Consider the following 12,379-nt stretch of genomic DNA (forward strand, 5'->3'; position numbering starts at 1 on the left):
CTAGGCGGTGCTTTCTCCACAGACCAGGCATCCCAGCCCCGGCGGCCACGAGGAGGACGCGCCCGTTTGCTGGCGACAGCCTGGGACCGGGAAGGCCTCTGGGAAATGTAGTCCGGGCAGGAGAGCAGCGGCCTGTTCAGGCTCCCCTCAGCACGCAGCTGTACTCCCGGGCAGTGAGCGCGCGGCTCGAGCGAGGCTGCCCCGCGGACCCGCGTCCCGCAGCGCCTCAGCGCGGCCCCCGCGCGCACCCTCAGGCCCCCCGCCGACCGCGGGGCCCTCTGGGAAGCCGTCCCGCGTCTAACGGACCGAGGCGCCGCTCTCCTCGAGCGCCGGCGGCCGTGGCGCCCCCACCTCAGCCGGCGGCCGCGCTCTCGGGCGGCGTTGGGGTGCGAGTCGGCCCGGTGGCCGCGGGCTCGGTGGTGAGTTCTCGGGCGCCGGGGCTCCGTGCGCGGCGGGCGGGGGCCTGCGGCTGCGGCGCGTCGTAGGCGGCGGGAGCCGGGAGGGTGGCGAGCGGGGCTCTGGCCGCCAACGTGTGTGTGTGACGGAGCCGGCCGGGGACGCGGCGCCCGGGGGACGGTGGACGCGCCTTTGCCGTCACGTTTGCGCGTGGACGCGGGCGCGTGCGGACGTGACGGCGGGGTCGTGCGTGCACTGGAAGCTCCGCGGCCGGCGGGCAGAGTGCGCGTGTGGGAGGCTTTGTACCGGTGCTGCGGCTGCGGGTACGATCGCTGCTACGTGTTTGTGTGAGGCGTCGGCAGCGCCAAGACTTCATTTGTTTAAAACTTTATCTGGTTTTGGGGGGGATTAGCTCCGTTGCTTTGTGTACGTTGCTAAAGCAGTGGATGCTCCCTTGCCCCTCACTCTGCTCAAGATCGCGAATGCAGAAGAGCTCCGAGAAAACAAAGGTCGTTCACGATGCCACAGCCACGGGACCACTGTCAATTCTTGTCTTCCCGTCTCGCCTCCCCTCTCCTGTGAATACACACATACTGGCTTTAAAAATTGCAGCTCTCAGCCTGCCTTTCTCACTTAACAATTCAGGATTAGTGTCTTTCCGCTTAAGCAATCACAGTCCTGGGCATCGTTTTAAAGTTGTTCATGTAATTCGTTTTAAAGAGTTTACTCCGTTGTTGGTTAATTTGGTTCTTTTCAACTCCTTGCCATTACTGTGAACAATGCATTTGTCAACAGACAATTTGACACGTTATAATATACTTCGTGATTTCGGAGGGGTGCAGGCTCCTAGAAATAGAACTGATAGGTCACAATGTGTGCTCTTTAAGATAAACAGCTCCCTGAATCTGCCCAACTATTTTGTAAGCTTTCGTTGCTCTATAGTTTTATTGGCATAGTATAAGACTGCCTGTATCCATATACTCTTGATAAGATTGGATATCAAATATTAGTCTTTGTTAACCTCATAGCTGTAAAATAATAGTTTCTTTATTTTAATTTGGACTTGCTGGTAACTGCCAAAGTCAACATTTTTATGTGTCTTTTGTGAATTATTTGTTGGTATAATTTTCCCACTTTTCTAAAGTACTGTTCTATTTTCCAGAGTTATTCATGTATTAAGGACATATTCATCCGTTTACGATTTATTGAATGCTGTCTGTGTGATGGACACAATTCGAGGTGCTTGGGACATACCAGTGAACAAACGAGACATACCCCCTGTTACCATGGTACCTACAGTGTTGTGGGCCATGTAATAAACAAGGTAAGTAAGTAAAATATACATTAAATAGTGGAAAATACTAGGGAGAAAAAGGAAATCAGAAGCATGTGTAGAACTGGGGATGGGAGCTGGAATTTTAGATGAGGGAGCCAGGGAAGGCATCCTGAAATGGTAATCATAGAGATATGAAGGAAGTAAAGGTGCTAGATACACTAATAAGGGGAGAGTCAGGAGATAAGACAGGTAAGGTATGGGGGGAGCCCAGATCAGGTTGGGCCTTTCGGGCTACAATCATGGTTTTGGCATTTACTCTGATTTTTTTTTTTTTCTGAATGAGATGGGAAGCTGTTGGGGAGTTCTGAGCATGGGAGTGATATTACTAGCTGCTTAAAATTTAAGAGGATCACCTTGGCTGCCCTAATGAGAATGAACTAGGGGAATGGGAGTAGGGGTTGGGGAGGGGCAGGCAAGGGCCAGAACAGAGAAATCAATTAGGAAGCTATTGCAGTAACATAGGGAAAAGGTGTGTGTGTGCGCGGCCATGTGTATTCACACCACCCCTCTTGAAAAAATGGTACCATAATATCTATGTTCTTTTTCCATCTCACTTTTTTCAGCTCTTTCATCTTAAATGAATATGAGGATCAGCTTGACAAGTTGAATTAAAAGCTTTTTGTCAGTTTTGATTGTAATTAAGGATAACATTGGGGAAATTGCCGTCTTTACCACTATCGACTTTTTCTGTCTGGGCATGGTATCTATTTAGGGCCGCTTCTATGAACTTCGGTAAATTGGATAAATTTTCTTGATTTAGCTGTTACACAGCTTCTGATTGGATTATTGTGAACAGTATGTTTTAAAGGTTATATTTTCTATTTGGTTATATTAAGTGAATAATAGTGCATTTGGCTTTTCCACATTAATCTTGTATTTACCAACCTTGTTCAGCTCATACTGGCTTCATTCTTTAGACTTTGTCTTGGATTTTTTTAAAAAGACAATCACAGTGTCCATGAATAATGTTAATTGTATATCCATATATATATAGATATATATAGTTTTTTTTTTTCCTTTTTATTATCTCATTACATCAGCCACAAGTGCCAGTAGAAGGGGTCATAGCTGATACCTTTGTCCTATGGCTGACATTAAAGGAATGTTTTTAATAGCTGAACACTTAGCGTGATGTTTGCTATGGGATTTCTGGTAAGTGTGTTAAGTTGAAAGGGCAGATTTTCTTTCCTGAAGATAAATGTGGCATACGTATTATACTAGTCTCCTTTTTCCCAGGTATGATCAAAGTGAAAGCAGAGAGGACGCTGTTGCCTTGGATCTGGCTTGATTTTTGTGTTGTGAAAAGCCTTACTTTAAGCTAAAAAGGAAAGGAAATCCAACCAAAAAGCTTTGTTTTTCTGGGTTCTAATATAAGGAATTATCTGAATTCCCAAGGGACGATTAGAACCAGGACCAGAAAAAGCTAGTTCTTAGGAGGGAGAGGTCTGATACACCTTTGCTCTCCAGTTTTTCAGTATCCTAACACAGCCGTTCCATCCCTTCCCCCTGGCCCCCCACAGCACTCTGCTTCTCTGCTGGGTTTGATAATACATTGCAGTGGCCACACAGAACTTGCAGACACACTCATGGTTATGTGACTTATTAAGGAGGTTAATATGTTACAACTCAGGATCTGGATCAACTTGCAGGTAACAGGCTACAACTTGGGATCAGGCTCAGGGAGCACACAGGCAAGGTCCGCAAGGCTTCTTTGAGGTGGAGAGCTCATCCCTTCCTTCAGTGCAGGACAGCTTCCAACCAGACAGCTCTCTCAGGCCCTTCTAGGCTGTGCTGGCAGGCAAGCCCTCCTCTGTTGGGCATGCTTCCTCGCAGCGGTGCAAGCGTCTCTGCTTTCAGCCTCTCCACTGCTAACTGGCCCAGCTGATAGCCAGTGAAGCAGCTTGCTCAGCTCTCTTACCTGCTTTCCCAGCAACAGCTTTGTGCTGTCACTTCAGACCCTGCTGCAGAGCCTCTTCCAGGCCTGTCCCACCAACTCTGCCACAGGGCCCCTTCCACATGGGTCGCCACCTTCAGTGTTAGCCCTTGACCCATATTACAGCTGTTCTAGGAGGTTCCTTGCCTTCTGTTTCTCAGCTTCTTCTCTTTTCTTGCTTCTCTAAAACCTCTGTGAGGTTGGCTGCTTATATAAGCAAACTCCTTGTCAATTTTAATGCATGGCCCTCCCAGCGGGACTGTGAAGTAACGAACTGCTCAGTGGACTGCAAATCCCTCAACTTTCATAATAAACTAATCAGTCCCCACAAGGTGTATAAAATAGAACAGTCACAGGGCAGACTGCAGCCCAGGGCTAGACAAAAAGTGTCAGTGCATCTAGTTGTTTACAGCTTGCCCAGGAAATGTCAATCAACCTGGACTAAAGTAAGTAACAGATCCTCTGGGGTAGAAAATGGGGTGGGGTGGGGAGGGCAAAGATATCTCCTCAGAGTTTATGGGGAAAAAAAAGTCTCGAGCTGTTTTTCCAAAGAACCAAAACAAAAGGCCATATAAAGGCAACTCATTTCACCATATTTGCTAAATAATAAAGATGAAACTAGTTCCAGTAAATCTAAATTTTATTTGTCCTGCTTTATATCCCAAGACGTAGACTTCCTCCTCTGAGTTCCTCCGTATCAGAATAGAGAAATACAGGCTTTATTCTTGTTTTACTTAGGATATCTTTAAGGATTAGCAGTATAACTTTTCACCCCTATGCTTGATAGAATTCCGCAGTGGGAATTGTATTAACTTGGAAAATATATTCTATTTATTCTTCCCTTAAATCGTGAAATGTTTCTTCAGCTTTTTTTCTTTTCCTTGTTCTTCCAATATAGATTCTCCCTCTGTTTTCTCCCAGTAATTGTTGTTAGTTAAAACAAAAAGCGGCTTTGTTTTTATCCAGTTCACATGGCGTGTAACTTGCCTCTTAGGCTTAGATTACAGAAGTTCCCTTCTATTCCTGTTTTACTCTGGGTCTTTTCCCCCCGGAATGTATTGCGTCTTACCAAATGACTTTTCTATGTCCATTGAGTTTATAGTATTTTATTAGTTTCTTCATGTCATGAATAATATTAATAGATTTTTGAAATAACCTTTTTATTTTAGAATAGTTTTTAAGTTGCAAGGATGGAGCGGAGTTTTCATGTACCTACACGTGGTTTCTTCTGTTGTTAACGTTTTACATTACATGGTACATTTGTCACAACTGATGAACCAATATCGATATGTAGTTATTAACTAAAATCCATAGTTTATTCAGATTTTCTCAGTTTTTACCTTATATCCTTTTTCTGTTTCAGACAAGGCTTCAAGCCACTTTGTTTCAGCTCAACCCCCGCTGAAAATTTCCATTTCTACCCCAGATACTTTTTTTACCCCAGATACATACAATCAGAATCTACATTTTAACAAGTTCCAAAATCACCTGGAATCTTGTTAAAATGTAGATTCTGATTCTGTATATCTTCGATGGAAATGCAAATTCTCAGCAGGGGGTCAAACTGAAACAAACCAGTTCTCAGCTGTTGTCTCAGGACCCCATCCAGGACAGCACTTTGCATTTAGTTGTCAGGCCTCCTTAGGCTCCTCTTGGCTGTGAGTTTCTCAGACCTTCCTTGTTTTTTGATGACCTGAACAGCTTGGAGGAGTACTGGTAAGATATTTTGTAGAATGTCCCTCGATTGGGGTTCGTCTGATGATTTTCTCATGATTGTACTGAGATGATATGTTTTTGGGAGGAAGACCCAGAGGTAGAGTGCCATTCTCATCAGTCATATCAAAGGCACATGGTGTTAACGTGACTTATCACTGCCGATGTCAACCGTGTTCATTTGACTGAGAGAGCATTTGTCAGATTTCTCTTCTGTGAAATTACTCTTTTACCCCTCTCTTTCCATTACTGGGCTCTTTGGAAGGAAGTCAGTGTGAACAGTCCAAGCTTAAGGGGTAGGGAGTTATGCATACCTCCTTGAGGGCAGAGTGTCTACTAAATTATTAGGAATTCTGCTGCACAGGAGACTTGTCTCTTCTCCTTTACTTATTTAATTATGCATTTATATCAGTATATATATTAAAAAAAAAAGCCAAACCCGTTGCCATCAACTTAATTCTGACTCATAGCGACCCCGTAGGACAGAGTAGACTGCCCTATAGGGTTTCCAAGGAGTTCCTGGTGGATTCGAAATGCCAGCCTTTTGGTTAGCGGCTGTAGCTCTTAACTACTGTACCACCAGGGCTCCTCTATCAGTATGGAGTCAAGAATGTTTGTTTTATACCTTTGGTTATAATTAAATACTGCATTATTTTGCTCCTTAAATTGTTCCGGCTTTGGTCATTGGGAGCTCTTTCAGTTAGCTCCTGTGTCCCTTTGACATACGCCCATCATTGTAGTTTTTTTTGTTTTGTTTTGTTTTTGAGCACTTCTTTACTTTCTGGCACTCCCAGATGCTCCAGTCTCATCTTGTATATTCCTGTCCCAGTCCTAGAATTACCCATTTCTCTAAAGAACCATGGTTAGTTTCTTTGGAGAATGATATTAGAAACCAGATCTGGGCTCTGGGTGTGGTCACTGCTACGGGGGTGTCATTATTTTTAGGCCTTCTCGGCTGACAAAGCAAGGAAATACATGTGTATACACTAACCAGTGTATATTCACATACCTGTAGATACTTCTGTGTGTATCCACCTTGAAGTGAGGATGGCGAGGCTTTGTCTCACTTACTTTGGACATTGTGAGGATGCCACAGGACCAGGCAGTGTTTTGTCTGTTGTACAGAGGGTCGCTATGAGTTGGAACTGACTTGACAGCACCTAACACCACCACCACTTTGGACGTGTTATCAGGAGGGACCTATGCCTGGAGAAGGACATCATGCGTGGTAGAGGGTTAGCCAAAAAAAAAAGGAACGCTCTCAATGAGATGGATTGACACAGTGGCTGCAGAAGTGGGCTCAAACATACCGACTATCGTAAGGACTGGGCAACATTTTGTTTCGTTATCCATAGGGTTGCTGTGAGTTGGAGCTGACTCGACAGCACCTAACAACATTTCTATGTTAAACCAAACATGAGTTTATGCTAATGTCTCTAACTCTAATCCAGTCCCACATGGTTAATTCTCCCTCCCCCCTTTGTTATCTCTACCGTCCTACTCCAATGATGAGAAACCTGGCTCCGACCACCCTTCATCCACCTACCTCATTGTTTAGTTCTGCCATACCTGTGCAGTGGTTCCGAATTGTTAACCCGTACCCGTGTGAGAAACAGTTTCACTGACTAGAGTGTGGTGTTTACATACGTACAGCTCCTTTTACTTGTAGGCTGAGTCTCCACTCATTTCCAAAGTTACTTAGGTTAGCGCCTTCCGCCACCCACACCTGTGCGGTTCAGAGAGATTATTTCATACATTTGTAATACAGTTAGATTTTTGTGTGTGTGACAGTCTGCATTTCATTCTGGGATCTCCTGATCTAAATGGTTTTTTAAAAAAGTTTGCAGGCATTAAGGCCCATTCTTTGAACAGTAAAATTCCATGGTTTTTGAGAAATGCATACTATGTAGCCAGCTTTGCACTATGATACAGAATGGCTTCAGTGTCCTTAAAAATTGTGCTTCACTTATTCAACCTTCCCCTGTCCCCAGCCTCCTGGCATCTACTGATCTGTTTACCATCTCTACGGTTTTGCCTTTTGTAAGATGTCGTGTAAATGGAGTCATAAAGTATGCAGCCTTTTCAGACTGGCTTCTCAGCAACGTGCGTTTAGGATTCGTCCGTGCTTTTGCACGGCCTGGTAGCTCGTTCTGTTTTGTCACTGGATAATATTCCATCTTAGGAACACACTGCCGTTGGTTTAACCCGTCACTGCTGCTTTGACTTTTTGGCCAACATGAATAAAGCTGCTAGAAGCACACATGTGCAGGGTTTTCTGTGGACATTAGTTTTCCAATTAGTTGGGTAAATCCCTAGGAATGAGGTTGCTAGATTGTGTGCTAAGCTTTGTAAGAAGCTGCCAGATTGTCGTCTAGAGTGGCTGTTCCATTTAGCATTCACACCAGCAGTGATTTACCCCGGCAGTGATTTACACGAACAGTGACTTACCCCGGCAGTGATGTACACGAACAGTGATTTACCCCTGCAGTGATTTACACGAACAGTGATTTACCCCGGCAGTGATTTACACGAACAGTGATTTACCCCGGCAGTGATTTACACGAACAGTGATTTACCCCGGCAGTGATTTACACGAACAGTGATTTACCCCGGCAGTGATTTACACTGACAATGATGTACACAAAAAATGATTTACCCCAGCAGTGATTTACCCCGACAATGACATACACAAAAAATGATTTACCCCAGCGGTGATTTACCCCGGCACCGATTTACACTAGCAATGAATGAGACTTCCAGTTGCTCTGTATGCTTGCCAGGAGTTGGTTCGTCAGTTTTTTGGATCTAATTTGGATTCTAATTGGCATGTAGTAGTATTTTGTTGCAAACCCTGGTTGCACAGTGGTTAAGAGCTTCGGCTGCTAACCAAAAGGGCAGCAGTTTGACTCCCCCAGTCACATCTTGGAAACTTAATGGGGCAGCTCTACTCTGTCCAATAGGGTCGCAATGAGTCAGAATTGACTCAACAGAGATGGGATTGGTTTTGGTTTGGTAGTATCTCATTGTTGTTTCAATTAATTAAGTAAAATGATGCTGAGCATCTTTTCATATGCTTAATAATGGATTTGTCTATGTAACTTTAGTTCTATCAGTTTTTGCCTCATGTGTTTTGATGATTGGTTGTTAGATACACATACCTGTAGCGTTGTTGTACCCCTTGGAAAATTGGTGCTTTTATCGTTATGTAATGCCTTCCTTTATCCATGATAATCTTCTTCCTCCTGAAGTCAGCTTTGTCTGAAGTCACTATAGCTTCTCCACTTCCTTTTGATGAGTGTTAGCATGGTATATCTTTTTTCATCCCTTTGCTTTTGTGTTTGAATGTATTTGGTCATTTGCCTTCTTCATAATTTATTTACTTGGGCTAAAATTCACATAACATGAAAGTAATCATTAACCATGTTAAACCATACAGTTCAGTGGCTTTTCATGCACTCAGTGTTGTGCAACAATGACCTCTGTCTAGTCCCAAGACATTTTCATCACACCCAAAGCTAACTTTATATCTCTGGGGAGTAACTCCTACAGCCTCTAGCAAATGATCATCTCCTTCCTGTCTGTGGGCTTACTTATTCTGGATGTTTCATATAAATGGTTTTATACAGTAGGCTACCATTTGTGTCTAGCTTCATTAACTTAGTATAGTGTTTTCAAGGCTTATCCACGTTGTAGCTTGTATTGGTACGTCATTCCTTTTGATGGCTGAGTAAGGTTCCATTTTATGGATGTACCACATTTTGTTTATCCGTTCATCTGCTGACAGACACTGGGGTTGTTTCCACTTCCTGGCTGCTATGAAATATACTGTTCTGAACATTTGTGTAGAAGTTTTTGTTTGCATACTTGTTTTCATTTTTTTTGAGTATATACCTAGGAATGGAATTGTTGGGTCATATGTTAATTCTGTGTTTAATTTTTGAGGATCTGCCAAACTTTCTCACAAGGTTACATCATTTTACATTCTTACCACCAAAGCATGAAGATTCTGGTATTTCTATAGCCTCACCAATACTTGTTATTTTCTGTGTTTTGTTTTGTATTATGGCCAACCTACTGGATATGAATTAGTGTCCTATTGTGATTTGATTTACAGTTCCCTAATGTCTAATCACGTGGAACATCTTTTCATGTGCTTATCGGCCATTTTTACATCTTCTTAGAGAAGTGTTTATTCAAGCTCTTTGCTCATTTTAAAAATTGTGTTTTTGTCTTTTTGCTGTTCAGTTGGAGTTTTTTTTTTTTTTTTTTAAATATATTCTGGATGCTGGACCCTTATCAGACATATGATTTGCAGACATTCTTTCCCATTCTGTAGGTTCTCTTTTCACTTTCTTGATGATGTCCTTTGAAGGTAAAAAGTTCTTGATTTCGATGGAGTCAAATTTATTTTTTCTTTTGTTGCTTATTATTTTGGTGTCATCACTTGCTAAAATATAAGAAATCATTGCCAAATTCAGATTTACCCTGTGTTTTCTTTTAAGAGTTTTATAATTTTAGCTCTTAAATTTAGATATTTGATGCATTTTGAATTAATTCTTATATGTGGTATGAGGTAAGGATCCAACTTCATTCTTTTGCATGTATATGTACAGTTATCCCAGCACAATTTGTTAAAGAGACAGTTCTTTCCCTGTTGTATGATCTTGGCACCCTTGTTGAAAATCAGTCGACATAGAGGTATGGGTTTGTTTCTGGACTCACAGTTCTATTCCACTGGTCTGTATGTACCACACTGTTTTGATAAATGTGGCTTTGTAGCAAGTTTTGAAGTCAAGAAGTGTGAGTCCTCCAACTTTATTGTCTTTTAATATTGTCTTGCCTATTTGGGTCCCTTGAAATTCCCTATAAATTTTAGGATCAGCTCTTTCATTTCTCTGAAAAAGGCCACTGGGATTTTGATAAGAAAAAAAAAAAAGATTGCACTAAATCTGTAAATTGCCTGGGAGAATATTGCCGTCTTTATAACATTAAGTCTTCCAGTCTGTGAACGTGAAATGTCTTTCCACTTACTTAGATCTTTAATTTCTCTCAGCAGTGTTTAGTAGTTTTCAGTGCAGAAGTCTTACACTTCCTTGGTAAATTTATTCTTAAGGATTTTTTTCTTTTTGATGCTATTATAAGTGGAATTATTTTCTTAATTTCCTTTTTGGATTGTTTGCAGCTAGTATATAGAAATCATCCCAGTTGCTGTTATCTCCAACTTAAGGTGACCCCATGTGTTTCAAAGTAGAGCTGAACTCCGCAAGGTTTTCAGTGGCTGATTTTTCAGAAGTAGATCATCAGGCCTTTCTTCCCATGTGCCCCTGGGTAGACTTGAACCTTCAGTTTTTCAGTTAGTAGCTGAGTGCGTTAGTTGTTTGCACCCCAGGGACTCCAGTGTCTAGAAATACAACTGATTTTTGAGCACTGATCTTGTATCCTGCAACTTTGATGAGTTTGTTCATTAGTGCTAAGATTTTTTGTGAGTTCTTTAGGATTTTCCATATATAAGATCACATCGTCAGCAAATATATGGATAGTTTTACTTCTTCCTTTCCTATTTAGGTGTCTTTTTTTTTTTTTTTTTTCCTTGCCTGTTCGTTCTGGCTATAACCTTTATTACAGTGTTGAATAGAAGTGGGCATTCTTGCCCAGGTCCTGATCCAAAGCGGAAAACTTTCAGACTTTCATTACTGAGTATGATGTTAGCTGTGGGCTTTTCATTTATGCCTGTTATGTTGAGGAACTGTTTTATCGTGAAAGGCTGTTGAATTTCATCAGGTACTTTTTTCTTCATCTGTTGAGAGGATCATGTGGCTTTTTCCCCCTTCGTCCTATTGATGTGATGTAATACATTGATTTTCATATATTGAACTATTCTTTGTGGCACAGTGAGTTCCTTTATATGGCCTTTTGCCTTGGTTCTTTGGAAAATAGCTTGGTAGATTTTTTTCCCCTAAGCCCTGAATTGTAACCTTTGCCCTAGTTCTTTGGAGACTCAACTTGGTGTACTTTTTTTTTCCCCCTCAGGGGATTCCCTGAGTTGATTGACATTTCTTGGAGTAAGCTATAAACAACTCGATGGTTTGATACTTTCGTCTGGTAATTAGCAAGACGGGTTGATTGATGCCTCATGGGTAATTGAAGATTGGTTGAACTCTGGTCTGTAACTGATGAGGATTGAGATATATAAATGGCTGAAATGCAGAGATTTTGGAGGCCACCTGGTTGAGAGAGAGATGCTGGGTGAAAGCAGGCTGGCGGAGGAGTAGAGCCATATGAGAGGCTAGTGGTCCCAAAGCTGCTACACTGGCAATGAGCTGGACCAGTTAATGGTGGAGAGGCCAACCACAGAGAAGCCTGATGGCAGAGAGGCCTGAGAGCAGGGAGCAGCTAAGAGAGCTGAGCAAGCTGCTACATGGGCTGTGAGCTGGCCCAGTTAGTTGTAGAGAGGCCGACCCTGGATAGCCTGATGGCAGAACACCCAACAGCAGAGAGGCCAACACTGGAGAGCAGCAGCTGAGAGAGCAGGCTACACTGATACGAGCTGGGCCCGTTAGCTGCAGAGAGGTGGATGGTGGATAGCCTGACAGCAGAATGCCCAGTGGCTGAGTGCCCAGTGGTAGAGAGGCCTGATGGCAGAGCAGCAGCTGAGAGCACAGAGTAAGCTGCTGCACTGGCTATGGGCTGGGTCAGTTAGTAGGAAACAGGCTGATGGCAGGGAGGCTGACAGTGGGTAGCTTAATGGCAGAATACCTGACAGGATAGAGGCCTGACGGCATAGCAGCCTGATAGTGGAGAGCTGTCGCTAGGAGAGCAGCAGCTGAAAGAACTGAGCAGCTGCTACACTGGCTACGAGTTAGGCCAGTTAGCAGCAAAGAGGCCAATAGCAAGCATCAAGTGAAAATAATAGTGGATTACAGCTGGGAGACCTGCACAGGAAAGATTCTCTCTGGGGAGCAGTCAAATAGAATATCCGAAAGTCAAGGGAGAAACATAAG

General features: G+C 43.1%; 1 protein-coding gene across 1 annotated transcript in view; it reads left to right on the top strand.

The window, feature by feature from the left end:
• Positions 1–336: 336 nt before the first annotated feature.
• ZNF569 (zinc finger protein 569) overlaps positions 337–12,379 on the top strand; it is a 72,875-nt gene continuing 60,832 nt past the window's right edge. Inside the window, exons 1-2 of the mRNA XM_010601588.3 lie at positions 337–419; positions 1,559–1,720. The gene's annotated coding sequence lies outside the window, so the exon portion shown is untranslated. The remainder of the gene's footprint in view (positions 420–1,558; positions 1,721–12,379) is intronic.

This window comes from Loxodonta africana, chromosome 11, assembly GCF_030014295.1.
Source record: "Loxodonta africana isolate mLoxAfr1 chromosome 11, mLoxAfr1.hap2, whole genome shotgun sequence".
NCBI lineage: Eukaryota > Metazoa > Chordata > Mammalia > Proboscidea > Elephantidae > Loxodonta > Loxodonta africana.